We start from the raw sequence: 17,322 nt of genomic DNA on the forward strand, positions 1-17,322 counted from the left end.
CTCACAAGTCCCACCGGTGGCTGTATTTGAAACATGCCGCCTGCCAGGGTAGTGGCGCATCGCTTAGCCGCTGCACCACTGCGACATGCAGAATCGTATGAGGACTCCACGCGATTTATGAATGTAAAGTAGAGAATGACCAATTCCGCATATACGGCCATGTAGGCAGAACCTACAGGCGGCAGAGGAGGGGTACTTGCGTGGGTGCGATCTCGAATACTATCGCATTGTACTCTTAAGGGAGGTTGAAAGATTGAATAGTGTCCGTGTCTGGGAAGCGATACAGAGATAACCTCAGGCCGCTGAAGGGACCTATTAAGGATATAGCGTCATACTTTTAGGGCGGAGCTTAAGTGTCCCCTCAAGATTTTTTTTTACCGATTTATTTGGGATCAGGTCACATCACTACGCATGAGACTAGTAAAATATTAAGGGGGCGCTGGCCCATTAAGAAAAAAAAGGCAAAAAGTAAACGCTCCATCGTCGACAGTGTGGCACAAATGGCGAGAAAATAGGGGGTCGGAACAAACCCTTCGTTATGGCGTCCCCAACGCGCAAACTGCGGTAGGTGAATCCGAAGCAAACGCACACAGCGTCCACACAGGCAACGAAAATTTGACCCGCATAAAACGCACAGCCAGCATAAAACGCACCGCAGACATCATCGGCGTCGTTCTAAACGTTCGCAACAACTCAAGATGCGAACGACCCGCTCTCGATCGTGGCCGGGATGAAAAGTGGAGCAGTGACTAACGGAGAAAGACTAGACGAGGCCCGTCACGAGCATCTCGGTCGCGGTCTTACAAAGATGACAGCGGCCGGACGAGTTTACTGGGGCTTCGCGAAGACGACCACCACTGAATGAAACCTGAGGCAGGCCGTCATAAACGAAAAGCCCAGGAAGCAGCGCGGCCACAGCCGCCTTTTCATCGGAGCCAAAAGAAAAGGCACCCGGAGCGCTAATTTTCGGGGCTGCGTGATTGGCGCCCGGGTCGCCCGAACCGGTTTCCTAACAAAATTGCTCGGGCGCGAGAGGCGGGCCGCGCGATACTCGCACGATGCCGCTCTCGGTCCTATTCTACGCGCGCGCGCGGTCACCGTAAACGGAACGCCTTCGCGTAATCAGCTGCGGGGCCACCACCTGGCCGAAAGCCCCCATCCCGATTTCGTGGCCCGTGATCGTGATGCGTACGGCGCGTCACGGGAGGCGAACGAACAAAAGACGACGAAGCATGCCTCGAGTGCAGGACCCTGTAGTTGCGGCCCAGACGGTCCTGCCCTCAAGGCGGCCACACGCGCCGCAGCCCGCTCCGCGAGTCAATCATCCGCCGACGCGCGTGCAGGCCATCACCGCGCGCTCCTCCTCTTCGGAGCGCGCTGCGCGGCTCGAGGGAAGAGCGCTGAAAAAGCGTGAGCGACAAAAAGAAAACGAGGGGGCTCAAGATGGCCCGCGAGCCGCGGCGGCGGCGGCGTCACACATCTGGGACCCACGCCGGCCGAGACTAAACACGGCGCCGCGCCCTCGGGCAGAGGAAATGAAATCGGAGGCCGCGGGCAACGCGGGCGCGCCGCCGCAAGGCACCCAGCAGAGCCCGAGGGCGCCAGCAGTGGACGTAAGACCCCGCACCGCCTCACGTCTGCCCACAAGGTTCGCTCGCCCAAGGGCGTTAACTGAAAAGCTCGATCGCCGAGAGTTCGGTTCACGTCACGGAATCCTGAGCTCGGGCCTGCTATATCCTGCCGTAATTCCAACTTCGTCTTCCTTGATGCATGCACCTGCGGCCGTCAATCCTCCTCCTCTCCACTTTTAGACGGCGATCTCCTCGAGAAATAAACAGCCCACTGAGAGCTGCCATCTGGGCCTCGTAATCGCCTCCATCCACAAAAAAACGAGTCCGAACCCCTTTCGCACGTGACAGGTGAAGCTTACTCTGTTGCATTAAAGGTAGCTCCACGGATTACATTCAAGAGGAGGTCCCACAGTTGGGGAAAGGGGCCTAATGAACACGAAGGTGGTGAACACAACCGTTCCATGGCCAATACACAATTGCTAAATTAACCTCTGCGACACTCAAAGCCCTGTTAAACGAAAGCGGTTAACGAAAGTTCAGGACCACGACCGCCACGGCCGAAGATTGATAGCGCGCATCGCGGCGGGCGACACTGCCAAACTCGTTTGAGATCTGGCTACTCTGGTCTAAGAGTGCGTTTTAGGACGGGCGGCCGGACAGCGAGCAACTATTGAACGAGTAGTTCCCCTTCCTTTTCACTGACTCCTGACACATTTAGCAAACCTTCGTGACAGCATTGCGAACAAACGCACTACCATAAAGCTCGTCTGGACTACAGATTCGGACAGTAAATGCAGTTTTAGGGGCCCAAAGGGAGGGGGGGGGGGGGTACAGTATGAGCACCCCATAGAAGCGCGCTGATAAGAGCGAGATTAGAGCCAAGAATGTCGACTGTAAAGCCAGGCCGCGGCGCATTGCGACGCAGAGCCTCGTGCACGCGATGTCTACAACGCAGTCCACTGAAATCGGTCACTTGCCACACGAATGACAGCCCCGCCTAGCAGACTGAACAAGCTTGACTGGCGGGAAGCCACACGCGCGCGCAAGTGCACGGTTTCCCCTTCGTTGCATGTGCGAAGGGTAAATGCTCCCAGGGAACGGGGCGGCAGCTTAAAATGTACAGAACCTGGTGCACCCCCAGGCCTGAGAAGGAGGGATCATTTTCGGGCACCCGCACTGCGGAATGAACCTCGCGGCGCTTTTGGGCCCAGCAGCAGGGCAGCCGCGAAACAAGCAAGAAGGGTCAAAAGGATTAGGAGAGCGCCTCGGGTGCCTGCCCTCCCGACCTTGACTCGCGGAAAGTGTCGGTGCATCAGCAGTCGAGGCCCATGTGTCGTCGCACGGCAGCGGACGCCCCGCCCGAGAAAAAGGGGTGCGCGAGCCCCGCCGCCACTCGCGCGCAGCTGTGGGAGCGCCGAGAGAACCGCGCAACGCCGAGACTCGGGGGCACCGAGGGCAGGGGCGACGAGCGGGGAGGCAGGACGAAAACGAGACGCGAAAATCGGCGTTAGTGAGTTTCGCGTAGCAGTAGCAGTCGGAGTAACCGGTGGGTGCGTCGCCATGGGAACCACCACTCGGAGGGTAGTTACACTGGACGCAGGAGGGTATGGCAAGAGCGTAGGAATGCGCAACTGGAGGGTGGATACCAAGGGAACCATCCGGTTTACTGTGGAAGGAGTATGGCGAGAGCGGAGGAATGTAGTACGGTCCATTTGCGGCAGCTTCTGCGAAACGCGCCGAAAGAGGATGGATAGATGGATGGATGGAAAAGCATCCTCTTTGAAACGGGGTGGTGGCAGTTGGGCTGTTGGTAGCGACGCTCGCCTTTTTTTATTTGTATTTATTTAACGGAGTTATAAATCGGTCATTACATTCGCCACTTTCTTTCAATACATTTTTAATCCTACATTTGTAACCTTACGTCACAGAGGGTCGATCATTGGTGTCGCCGCACGCCTGGAGCGGCGGACTGGAGAGGAGGGCTAGTAAAAAAACGAGTCTGTGTGAAAAACTAACAAGAGCTACCTATTCTCGATCTTAGTAGTTCCTTGCAGCAACCAAAGCTGCGACGAGTGCAAATTCGACAGTCTGAAGCTGCAGAACGTAGTGCCAGTATAAAATAGGCATACGGGATAGTGTACACGGTCAATCGCACTTAGAGGGAACACGGCTCCATGTGGCCACGCACCTGCGGAGTGCCACTGAATCTAACCCGTTCATGACCCAATACAGAGTGCCGCATGAGAACGGGAACCTCGACGTGGTGATTCGTGTCATCTGCCCCTTTGCACGGTTTTGCAGGGTTCATTCGCCCGCGGCCCGCGCACCACGTGTTCATGCGTCAGCACATTGATAGGCGCGCTGTCGGCCCGCGGACTAGTCAAGCAAGGACTAGTCAAGCAACCTTGCAACCAGTCCCGTGGCGGCTTGCCGCTCTGCCATGGACGGAGTGATACGTATAGTGATCGGCGAAAGCAAACAATCCACGCGTATTTTTATTTAAGTGGGCCTAATTTGCAGCTATGTAGTCCCTGACTAGATCGATTTATTCACGGAAAACGGAAACCTAAAAACAAAATAAAAGCGAAAGCAAAGCAGCCACGCGACCGTCTGAAAGGCACTCCATGCGTTGGTCGACTCCTCCCACCATCTGCGGGGAATTAAAAAAAAGTAAAGGCAGGAGCTGGACGTTAATCCGATTTAAATTAGGGAAATCGGCCGCACAAGGCCATAATTCGAAGTTTCTAAGAATGCTCGGAACGTGAAGGTCGAGTTCCCGCGGCAAAAAGACGAGTTCAGATTCCTCTTCTGTGCACCTATAACACCTCTGGTGCGTCGACACTCATAATCTGTATAGTATGGAATGCTGTAACAGCCAAAGTCTATTTTGAGAAGTAATATAAAGAGATCCCCTACCCTCGCAAGATCTCCTATCCCCGCAAAATCTCCATCACCTTATACCCGCAAACTCCTTTATCTCAACCGAACATCTTTCTGCCATCCCCTGCTACGCTTGCCTTCTCTTGGAATCCCCTCCGTTACCCTTAAGGACCACCGGTCGCCTCGCCTTCGCATCACATGCCCTGCCCAAGCCCACTTCTTCCTCTTGATTTCGACTAGGATGTCATTAACCCGCGTTTGTTCTCTGACCCACTGTTCTGCCTTGTGCGCTTACACAGCAGAGGAATGAAAAACGCACTACCGCTGGGCTCGCCGAAACGACGGGGAGAAAACAAGAGGGGCACGACAGATCCACCGCTCGGCCCTGACCGGCGTTGCCGAGGTCGCTCGACCGGAAAACACGCATGCGCGACCCGCCGACTGAGCTGGCACTGCCCGCGCCACCCAGACAACGTTAGCCCGGCACGGGTCAGTGCGAACGCAAGAGCGCGTTGGCGGGGCGGACAACACTCGAAACAGTCCGGCCACGTAAGAGCCAAGGGCACCACTACGACAGACGGTGCGCCAGCCACAGCGCGAACGGCCGGGCGCCGGATCATCTTCGCACACACAGCGAGTATTTCCAACGCCGGCAATCACTCGACAACGCAAGCGCTTGTGCGGCCTATGGAAGCGGCCGATGGAAGCGACTCGGCACAGACGCGCCAACGCGGCGAAGGACAGAATCGATCCGAAAGGCGGTCCTTTACGTGACCTAGGCCCGGAGCAAACAAGTGCAGGTTGAAGCGGTGAAAGAGGACAGAACATAGAGATACAATGAACTACATGCTAGCCCGGGGATCCAGTACGGAGTTTCCGGAGTGCTATAAGCCACCTAGCAACAGCGAAAGGAAGGCTGCCTTGGAAAGAGAAACGAGAGGGACAACGGGAAATAAATTGCGCTTCGCCACTCGCGTTCCGTCAAGCGGCCAGCACATTTCTCGCGCATATTTCCTCATCTCCGAGGGAGCGTGCCCTGCTTACAAAAGCAGCCGCTCTCCCTCCGGACGCGTACGCGCCTGAAACAACGAGCGGGGTGAAGGGCCGCTTCTTGCAGAAAGGACGCCGATGACGCGCACAGAGGCTGCTTCGCGAGATGCGCATCGTCGCAGCTCCCTGCACGTCGCGGGCGCCAAGAGGCCGCCTCTTTCTTCTGGGCTTTTCCCAAACGTCAGCCTCAACGAACGGGGAAGCGTTTGTTCACAAACACGGAGATACCAAATTGACCGGAACTAGAGAAAAGAGCAACGAAAAAATGCTGCCTGGTTTCGCGGTTCGGGGTAACAGCTTCTCAGCTATCTGGTAGTCTCTTCCCCGCCCATGCTGCGGTTCCCCCACCACTTCGCTCCTCCAGTGCGGGCGGGCCAGATGATGAAATATGTGCGTCATGCGATTTAGACTGACGTCGCTTTGCTCGCTGAAACACCGGGCAGAACGGGTGTTTCCAGCGCCAGATTTCCTCTCGCAGTAGTTTCACAGAAAGCGCTGGTTCTGCGCTTCGAACACTGACATGGCACCGGCTTTCCGCCCTCCGCTCGCGCGCGGTTTTCGAATGGCGCCAAAAATGGCCCAAATTAGTTTAGCCACAGCGGAGAGGGTAATCGCTTTTTCGAAATTTTAAAAACTGATATGGCTATTACTAACGGCCGACTCCAAACCTCGAACTGCAATCGGACGCCCACTGGTAATAGTTAAAAAGTTCACTCTTAGAATTTACTTAACCACTTTACTAGTTAACATGATTCGCCTGTCTTGATGTCCGCCAACACTGCCATTACTATGCCGCAAAAAGCTTCTCCTTACCTCAAAAACTCCGTTTTCCAAAATTAGGGGCGGGCTTCCCTGAACCATCTGGTATATTATCTAATGAGATATCTTGGTACGGTCAAATATGGCGAAAAATATCAACGTGTGAACCCATTTATTTCAAGTTTCGCCCGTGGGACCGCACTTCGTCAATGTGTGCGCGTGTGAGTGCACGTGCGTGCGTCCACTGACCGTAGAACGAGGACACATGAGAAAAGGCATAGTTTAAACACGAAAAAAAAAATGGCAAGAACGTTAAGCATGTGTGCAGGTTCGAAAGTTTGTACACCGCGTCTGGATAGCTTCCTGGAAAAATGGGGTAGCGCTCGGTTTAGTACGTTCATTCCCAATTACCATTCAAATCACTCTGCGCGAAGTGCGTAGTTAGCACAAAGTCTACGACTATTTTTCGTTTCTGAGTGGAATTTTTCTGCGTTTTCACTGACGCAAAGCTGTTGAACATTGCCACAGCGAGCAAAGCACACGCTGCAGAGGCGCGCGAAAGGCAAGTAAAGCAGTTCTTCCAAAGAGATTGCACTGCACAAAATGGTCACGGAACACAAAAAAAAAAAAAAAAGTTTCCGGTGAGACAAGAGAGTAACGGCTAAAAAAAACGGCTGTGTATGCAGACTGACGCGCGCGCGCATGCACGCACACACGCACACCAATACAAGCTAGGCCACAGTACCTCGGCGATCAGATTTATGGCAGCTTATAGCGCCCTTGGCGGATGCGCGGCCGGGCGCAAGACAGGCGCGAAGGCTGTGCCGGGAAGGGCGATAAACGCGTCGCCCGGGCGCACCTCGAGAACTACGGCAACTCGGTGAACACTTCCTCGGCGTAGGAGCGGAGCGCTTGCGCGCCCAGCACAGCACCGCGACGGACGTCGAAAATGGGCATAAAACTCCATGCTCCTGGTGCTGGCTCGCGAGCCGACTGAAAGAATGTCAAGCCGAGAACAATAGATGGTTGGGGAGCTGCAAGGATTCCAAGAAAAGTTGGGGGAATCCGAAAGAGCTTCCAGCCTCATGTGAAGAGTCCCCGAGAGTCTATACGATTGTTGCAAACCAGACCCCGCTTCCGACGTGCGCGCGAGAGCCCGTGGGCGGCGCCGGTATCTGATATGCACAGATAGCTGCGCCCCGCTCGCGCATCGCGCCTCGCGACGCCTCGAGTTAGCGCTATCAGCGCTAACTCTAGGGACACGATAAAGTGAGCTCGCGGTCTGCGGTAAATTTTTTGCCAGAATGAAAGAAGCCCAGTGTCAAAACACCGTTCGGAAGTGTTACATAAAAGCTTCCTTTCTGTGAAGACCAGCGAAAGTCTCGTACAGCGCGAAATACGCGCACTCGGGGAATATCACTTTCTGTTCGCTGAGGACAACGCGTAGTTGTATCGGCACGCGTGCAAAGATACACATTCCGAGTCACCTTCTATAGTGTCAACACACAGGAGCTTGTTTCTCCAGCGGTATTAACGCGATAGTGCAGAAAACCTGGCGTCGTCGGTACCGTCGGCGTAGTCCGCGAAAAATAGGGTGGAGCAGGGTTACCCAGGTGGTCACTCCCCATAGAAGCAACCCAGGTGGGCCACCTAGGTCACATGACCTCGTGACGTCATCACAACCTGCCCATCGGATCGTGAGCAAAGTGACCCCCGCGGCAGGTGGCAGTCAAATTAACGACTGACCGCGAGAGGTACCTCGGGAAGAGCAACTTGAATCTCAAGCCCCACCGGCGGCTGCACCTGCCATCGCAGGACAGTGGCGCATCCCTTAAACGTTGCACCATTGCGCAAGGAGTGGTATGAGGACTCCCAGGGACCTATGAATGCAAAGTTGGGAATGACAAATTACGCACATATGGGCATTAACTAATTACCGCTGTAGAGTCATACCCTTGAGACAGAGCTGAAGTGTCCCATCCAATTTTCGCTACACAGGTGTACAGATGCTACAGGGAGCACTGATAGTCACGCAGCGACGAACTCGCGGAAGATTACCCAGGGCAGATAAGTGTTCACAGGGGCCTTCCCGTCGCCAGATAACAGCTACGCCATTCGAAACGCTCGTACACCGGCAACAGTCATGCGCGCAGGCTTGATACAAAATATCTGGTTGCGCTTTAGCAAGATTTTTACATTGAAAAAGCTGGCAGCCTAGACTGCTTAAACAGCACGCCGAACACAAACGCACGCTGAAACATTGCAAGGCGGCCTGAACACCGCCGCCCCCCTGGATAACAACGGTCCGGAACATACTTTTCACCACTCGCGCTGCAGTGAGGCTGCGTGCATACGCTGGCTATAGCGACCTCCCGAACCGAACTCGGCCGTTCAACGCTGCTCTGTCGTCAACTCGAGGGCACAGAGGCGACCGGGCAAACAGCCGCCCCAACATAATATGTACCCCGAACTTGCCTACTGTCCAGACGGACGAGGAGGTGACCGTTCTCATTCAGAGGCATGCCATTTCGCTCGTTTCGATGCGTGGGACTCCAGCTTGGAGCAAACCACAAGGGCAGGGAGCCATGCAACCGCGGGCGATATATACCATCACCTTTTCTCCCGAGAGTAAGTTTTACAAGCAGGTGTAACGCATCTTCTCTACGTTTTCCCAACCAACTTTACATGATTCTGACGTTTTGAACACATTCAATGCTTTTAAGCGCTTTGTAGACGCTTTCCTAGCCCGCTTAATACCAGAGTACAACGAAACGCGAACAATATGTTCCACTGGCCTGCTTGTAAGTAACAAGCGAAGGTAGTGTGTAAAAGCTCAACAAATCACTTTCATTCTTTTCTTGTGCCTCTTACTACTGCTATAATATTCGCGCGATGGATGGGACTGCGGAGCCCTTTACAGAGGACCCGCGTTACTTAAAACTGTTTCCATGCTCGTATATGAAAAGCTCAACAAGCGACAAGACGGAAGCTTCGAAACACTCATCAAAGGAAGCGGACGTGCGTAAACGGGTCTCTTCTCGTTCGCGAAAGACGCCACCTGAAGGTGCTAAGCGCAAATTTGCATAAGTAGGTATGCGGTGTTTAATGTGCGGGCAATGAGGGAAGCCGTAGTGGAGGGCTCCGGAGAAATTTAAACCCCCCGTAGTTATTGAACGTGCGCTGTAGTGCCTTTCGCCTTCATCCCAGCAGCCGAATGCCAAGGCCACTGAGCCATCGCGGCGGGTCGCGAGTTCTTCGGGTTATTTGTGCACACGACCGCGGCAAACACCCGCTCACATGCAAGCGAAAACGCTAGCGATTCCTGACGCCGCGGCGCAAAAACCTGTTTTCAGTCGTCGCGGCGGTTCGAGCAGCCAGAGCGACGAGGTTCCAGGAAATTGTTGCCGCCGCGACGCCCCGCTCAATCACTTGCAGTTACCGTGATTTCGATGGCAACAACAAAAAATTTCAGCACGAGCCTTCAGTTCACTGCCACTCTTGCCTACAATGTCTGGACAACGGAACACTCGAGCTCCTGTTTAATGAGTGCGCAATCCCAGAGAGCTGGGAGGCTGTCGCAGATATCGATCAGACGGCGCGCCGCCGAGAACCGCGTAACCTGGCGACACTTCGTCCACGCTTACAACGCGGTCAAGAAGCTGATGTCAAAATGCTGCCGAGGCGCTTATTGGCGATCGCCGGTTGCGCAAACCGTTCGCCAGCACGCCGGTCCTGCCGATGCAGACAAGGCTGACAAGTGGCTCGCCCGCTTTCCCCAGACAACCCGGAATGAATCCAAGTCCGCCGGGCATTCTCACTGTTCGCACAGCGAGGAATGTCCACGTCAAACGCCTCCCGCTCTACGCGGACCACTTTCTTCGGGGCCACTTCCGCCTCGCATAATCGCGCGCCGACTGACGACGGCGCGGCGCAGCGCACGGCGATTCACCAGAGGCCGGCGACTGACAGCGCGTCAGCTGATTGCGTTAATAGACGCCGCACACGAGGAGTGGCGCGAAAGGAACGAGACCGCCGACGACACGACTGCGCCGGCGTTATGAAATCGTCAGCGAGAAGAAGAGCCATTGAAAGACAAAGAACAATGAAACTTTGAACCTCGCGTGCACTTCTCAAGGTCGACGCGCCGAAGCTGCCGCGCTCGTGGCGACAGTGCCCGCTGCTGGGACTGCTGTCCCACCTCCTCAACGAGGAGTCGCGTGATCGGTGAGACATGAACGGGCGTCTTGTGACGTGTGCGCGCCGCGGTGCACAACGGCGCTTGAGAAGAACAGTACCAAGGCACTGCACACTCCGGAGGTCGGCTATATGCAGTTTCATTTAGTAGCCCGCTTCTTCTTCTCGCCCAGATCACTCCAGCAGCTTTCGCAGTGCGCATGCATTAACCGAAATAGCACACACAAGAGGCCACATAGCTGGCAGGCGGAAGAGGAGCTAGAACGACACAAGCGACTCCTGCCGTCTTTTCGCGGTATGCAGTTTGATACATGCATCAAAGCTCAGGGAGAGACGCCATGAGACGAGATGACACACGTCATCAGCAAATACTGCCCGCCTCTTGTGCGACGACACATCTCCGCAGCAACCTCCCTCCTTTCTCAACTCTCCCAGTAGGGGAATCGAAACAACAGTATTCGCTATGGGTAACCTTGACAGATCCTGAAACAAGCAAATGAAGAAACAAAAGACGCGCCAAGGTGTTCGGATTGCACCTACGCAGTGCCATTAAGCCTGAGGACATCATCATCATCAGTAGACTAATGAGAACTGCGCAAAGAGAACGAGGGCAAAGTGAAAACGAGTATCACAACTTCGCCATTGTGTGTGTCCTCCTTGTCCTGTCCACCTCTATAGATGCAGTGCGTTCATCTAATCATGAGCAAACTAGTCCCCAAAAAAAGCAAACGCTGCTGTATGTACTCGTTTTCTTTGCGCAGTTTTACTGTCTACAAACGATGAACCATCTAGCCGGCCAAAACGTACCTACGTAGCAAGCAAAATTACGTCGGACCCCGTGCAGTTGACTAGCTACCAAAGCCTTCCATTAAGTGCTTCGTCAGCGTTACGATGAGTACGTTACACTCAACGAAGATAATTATGCGAAAAAATTGCTGGTAGTTTAGCACTGCTAAGCACAAAATATTGTGGGCAAGCGCAATTTTTTTGCAGGTGGAGACCACCGCCACGTACCTGAAAGCGCGACTGAGGTGTCCACTGTTGTCCCCAAGAAGATAACGGCGCGTACCCACTGCAGGGGATTGCGCCATTATCTTGAGGCCAAGGCATGGGCGGCGACTGACAGGTGCTCAAAACGTTAATGAAATAAATTAAAAATGTAATAAAAACAACAATAACAATGATTACAATAATAATAATAAATCAATTAATAAAATAGAATTAAGATTTGTTGATTTAAACAAACAAGTCAAACACTGGGAGACTGGTGACGGAAAGTGGGAACGGGGCTAAACGTGCCCTGTTTAGGAATAGGAAGCTTCGGTTATAGATGAATTTTGAACACGCGAAAGATTTTCGGGTGGCAGCCGTTCCGTGCGTGAAAAGGAAATTTCGAATGGTGGAGAGCACATTCCTGTTCCAGTGCCCAAGGCAGGAAGCACCAGGACACAGAACGACCCCAGCAGACAGACTTGTGCCGAGTAATCTATCGTTTCGGGTTCAGCGCAGAGCGGGCACAATGGGGAGACCGCCAGACGAGATATATGTAGGTCTACAAGTTTAACTGAGGCACGCGACAACATAGACGCGTGAAAGAAACCTCAAGCTTGCGCAATCGCCATCGTTTACTGCACCACGGGTAGAGAAGTTGCTGGACGTCGGGAGAGGAGGTAAGTGCTGATGCTGTAAATTCTTTCAAGAGCAGATACCTGCGAAACCTAGCCGCAGTAACATATGAGCAGGGCGGAATTAGAAATATGACTGGGGCCTTGAAGAGATGCCTTCGCCAGGGTATCAGCAACCTCATTTAAAGGAATTCATCTGTGCCCAAGCACCCAAACCGACCGTAATGAACACACGTGAGGTGGTATCAAGCATTCGAGTAAGCGGTGAGCCTGTGATCCCCTAGCCGCGGTGAGAGAACAACATAGGAACAATGAATCCGTCATAATTATGACAGATCGAAGACGAAGCTGTTTAACCTGCGCAAGGCCAGGACTACTGCTGAAAATTCAGCCAAATAAATGGGGGTTAAACGCGTCTTCAACTTTTTCATCGTCAATGCCAATGTACGCCAGCGGCCTGTGCTCCCGTGCCGGGTTTCTGCAGCAACGTTGTCAACGCAAAGCGTACTGCTCTAGTCCCGTGTTTCGGCCAGAACGCTGTCCATGCCGACGCATGCAGCGCACACCTCTCTGTCACTACTGCCACGTAGCTCAAAGCGCGAATAGTAATATCAGTTGATGAAGACGATGTGCAATGGAATGGATAGCGCGAGAGTGTGTTGCAGTTTAATACGAGGCGTGTTCGGCTCTCAAGCGGGTTCAAATCCCAGTCGCGGATATTTATTTGACAGTTTTATTTATTTATTTCACTTGGCACAAATCCACAACACCGCAAGCACGCAAACATCGCAAGATCTTGCTCGGGGTTTACCCATCGGAATAGTGCCTCGAACTAATGCTACTCCTCGTTCTTGCCTCAAAAAGAAGAAGCATGATTAGCAGTCTTCAGATGAAAAATAGAAGCCGCGTGGCCCAGCGCATCAGTCTTCACTACTCGCTGCCTTGCATTTCCACCACCTTCGCACTATATACTAGCGACCTAGGCCCAATGCGACTGGCACAGACGCCCACTTTTCCGCCTTCCAGCCCGAATTCACCGCGACAGAAGCGAGCAGATTTCAGGCCGTGGTTTCAGACGCCGCACTTTCGCAAGGAGCTCCCTTTGGTGAGCACGCAGCTGAGGCATGGCAGCGAGGCAAAAGCGACCGCGTCGTGAAGCGAAAAAAAATTGAAAACAAAAAGATAAAATTCCACAACAAGGCCGGTCAGCGCAACAAACTCCCGGCCCCCCCGCGCGGTCGACCTGCACGTGCCTTGCGCTTACGCAACACCCTTCGCGCAAGGAGCAACTTGCACATCCCAGAAGTCACGTTCAGCAACAGCGCACGGCTTCCGTGTGCCTTGAAGAGCAGCGCGTGACTGGGAGGTCCCTCACGCCCCGGACGACCCGCACAGCACAGCTGCAGGCGAGCGCTGACTACGAGGAACGGAATGCAGTGACGAAACCCGAACCGCAGCTGCCACCACCACGCACCCCACCAGCCGAACGGCCCAACGTCGGGCAAAGCACGTCGCGGCAGAGCTCAGTATAAGAGCGCAGGATTTCCGCCCAGAAAATCGGTACTACGACAAATTTCCAGAACCGCACGGTTTCTGACAGAATTCTCGGGCCTCAGTATCAAGAGGCGGCAGCAGGGCTTAACAGGAAGGGGGGGGGGGGGGGGGGGGGAAGGGGGGGGGGGGGGTCAGACCCCGCTCCAATACTGACGAGGGGTGTGAGACCCCTCTTGCCTCCATTGTCTTTGGGCACTGGCGAATCGGAACCAGCACACAGCCTGTCGGGACTGTTCAGAAATTCTACCTTTGTCCACGTTTTCAAAAATACTGTAAAGCAGTGGTTTCATAAATATGCATACGGTAGAATAACCCACACTCCTCTTCTCTGTAAGATGTTTTACTTTAGATGCCATCGAGCACACTGGCAGAGCATGGGGATCGCCTGTCCAAGGTCTGTGTCATAAACTGATGATTTCTCCATGCATTTTGTATAAAAATATGTTACAAACTGAGCAGAAAAAACAGCCTTAAAATTATTTCTCCCCTTTGTAAAAGAAACTATGCGTAAAACAGGCTGCCAGCCGCTTTCTCTCTCTCTCCCTCTGTTACCCTCTTCACCTGTGCTCGAACCATTAGCCACTCCCTCCGACGGAGCCAGACTTTAAGCAGCAGTCGGCGCAAACCTACCCGACGGTGTCACCACGGCCCCGCAACTATCTCGTCGTCGCAGACACCGGATGGTGGATCGCTAGACGGTTCTACCTGGCCACCACTCCCACCACTTCCCGTCACTCTGCCACTCCGCTTCCTCGCTACGACGTATCGTACGCACCGCCTAGACGCTGCAACGACGCACACACACACCTCGTAGCGCGTCCTGAATACATACAACCGACATCCGTCGAAGCCAAGAGAGGCGCAACTGCAAAATGTGCCCAGCTCACTACGAAAGACAAAAAAAATTAATCACGAGTATGCACTCCCATTGTCCCTACGCTCGTGCTTACGAGGTCAATCATTGAGAATGAATCTATTTAGCAGGGGTCCTCCTATAAGGCAGGTCTGCTGCGTCGGCCGTGTAAGCGTCGCAGAAAAAAGGCGACCTCCTACATCCGGTTCGTCACCCACAAGCATTTTACTGAAGCCATGCAATACTTTTGTTTGTTTGTTTTTTAAGGAGAAAGCCTTCACTAGCCCCATTACGAGAAAAGGCGGCGGCGAGTGTGCACCCGCAGATGATACAGAAAATTCCAGCGAACGTCATAGAGCCGCCGCAGGACGCACATCAGAGAACCAAATAAATTTGATCCGTATTATATACACCCCACTGGCTGACTTCAGTGTTGTGCCACCATTCCCGACTACATTCGTACCAAAAATGTGAGCAACCGTTCTTCGTACAGCGTTCCGGGTGTAGTGAGTGTAGCTTACATGTTCTAGTCAAGTTGGAGGCTAGCTTGCGACAGGGATCCGAACCGACGACATATGCGTCATCAGTTATACGCCTTCCCAGACTCTCTACCCCTTCCCTTCAGGCACGTTTGAGGTGTCTACTGAGATATGAGAGTCATAGAGCGCCATTTCCTTTCCTCAAAAATCAATTTTTGTATCGAAGTTGTGACAACCGTTCGTCACACACCATTGCGGGTGGTGTCATAAGATTTCTCACTGCATATAGCATACGTCTCTTAGTCAGGTTGGAGGCTAGCTCACGACGGTTATTCGAACCGAGTGTCCGAGTGTTTCACTCGGACCTTTGTGGAATGAGCGTTCGGAGGCACGTCTTCGTTTATTCTCTCAGTGCGCAACCTGGGTCGCGGTCGAACGCTCACCATGACAGTGCCCTCTCAATTTTTTGTTTTCAGCGCCCAAATTCGGCGTGGAGACCTTTGTAAAGAGGACACCGAACCGGACACGCAACCTTGAAAGGTTCGAACCTCAAATAGATTGGCGGCCCGTTCCCGCGCGCGAACTGCTCGCAAGACATAAAACTCCCTGTAGCTAGGCTTTAAGTCTACGAAGGGCCTTTAGTATGACGGAATGCATCGATAGCTTTTCTTTGAGCTCCCAGCATTATAGGTCAGTGAGTATTAATCAGTAACCTCGACAAGTTTCGAACGAACTTGTCTATGATACCGCTACGACGGCAAGCAAAAGGGTCCCAGCGGTGTCAGCATGAACATGGCCGCCAAATATCAACACAACCCACAGTATTATGACCGAGAAATTTCAAGCATTCGACTTGGTTTCGGAAGCCGATATTAGAACAACACAGCTGAGGTCCAGAAAGCCTGCTTTTAGCACCGTAGAACATTAAGGTGTAGATACGCCTCGCGCAAAAGAAAAAAAAAAAGTGAGATGGAAAACGAAATCGCAGCCGGATTTGAAAGATGCCCAGCGCTTTCTCCTATGCGTTTCTCCAAGAAAGTGCTTGAAAACTCGCCACAGGCTGAACGTTATGAGAGGCTAAATATATGAACGCTAAGTTTCGCTAGCGCTTACAGGAACGTTTCAAAAAAAACAAAAAAAACAGGCTGCCCCAGATAAACGTGATACAAATATAGGACGCATTTACCACGCAACTGCCATCGTTAAATTTTGTACAATAAAAAATTAAATTGTGAATGTTCACCTTCCATGTCTTTTTTTTTTTTTTTGTCAGTTTTCCCCAGAACCACACTTTTCCGATGACGAATTAAACGTTATGAATGGTTGGTTTGGTTTATGGGGTTTAACGTCCCAAAGCGACTAAGGCTATGAGAGACGCCGTAGTGGAGGGCTCCGGAAATTTCGACCACCAGGGGTTCTTTAACGTGCACTGACATCGCACAGTACACGGGCCTCTAGAATTTCTCCTCCAAAGAAATTCCAGCCGCCGCGGCCGGGATCGAACCCGCGTCTTTCGGGTCAGCAGCCGAGCACCATAACCGCTGAGCCACCGCGGCGGCAACGTTAGGAATGAGCCACGCAATTATTTGCTGACGCAGTGACACCTAACCACTGTGCTATAGAGCTCGAGAGGAAAAGTGTGCAGACTTGAAATTAGCATCGCTAACGGCAGAGCGAGCATCAAAACTGCACTCCTCCTGAATCTGTCCTAAGTGCTCGCTATATACGCAATGCCTAAGTTAACAATAATGCAGCCGCTGGCTCGACTTTTTTTTTTTAATATATATAACGGATAAAAAGCCTAGAAACAAGCAACGCGTGTTCTGCTGAGTGCGCGCAGCAGTTGGAGGCATTCAGCCGCTGAAGCGCCTGACATTTGAAACCGAGTTTCAACAATCGGCACGGTCCCATTCCAACGCAAAAAAACTTCGAAACAACCCCAGAATGTTTGGTAACCAAAGAGCAAGCAGCTTATTGCGACTGGGCAGAGCAATGCCCCTTCAGCTGAGAACAAAACGGTTACGCCAATCAGGCACGCGGTGTGCTCTGTTGGCGTCAAACATCCCCAGGCACAGCTCCAAAGCACGACCGCGTCACTTAGGTAACCCAACAATCGTACAACCCACCAAATACACATCAAACAGAATAACAAGCGCTAGATGCGCCAAACACATACCACATACGGGAAAACGGCAAATGCAAGTGAAAAAAAAAAAAAATAACAGTCCCTAATCTGTTTTGTTACACGGCTCTAAACAGTTGCCAGAGCTTAATAGGCCTTTTGCTTTTCTCTGCGACGAGTTTGTGCAGCCTGTCACCACATGGTTCAATGCACCAACGCCAGACGTCATTGTTTA

General features: G+C 52.8%; 1 protein-coding gene across 2 annotated transcripts in view; it reads right to left on the minus strand.

The window, feature by feature from the left end:
* Nucleotides 1–17,322, minus strand: part of Meltrin (disintegrin and metalloproteinase domain-containing protein meltrin) — a 104,014-nt gene that overhangs the window by 83,914 nt on the left and 2,778 nt on the right. The window contains exon 1 of one of the 2 annotated variants that reach the window (XM_089578526.1): nucleotides 11,469–13,650. The exons of the other annotated variant lie outside the window; for it this stretch is intronic. The gene's annotated coding sequence lies outside the window, so the exon portion shown is untranslated. Of the gene's footprint in view, nucleotides 1–11,468; nucleotides 13,651–17,322 lie in introns of those variants that run through there. 2 annotated transcript variants of the gene reach the window in all.

This window comes from Amblyomma mixtum, chromosome 3 (assembly GCF_055824585.1).
Source record: "Amblyomma mixtum isolate Tamu chromosome 3, ASM5582458v1, whole genome shotgun sequence".
In the NCBI taxonomy this organism is placed as follows: Eukaryota; Metazoa; Arthropoda; class Arachnida; order Ixodida; family Ixodidae; genus Amblyomma; species Amblyomma mixtum.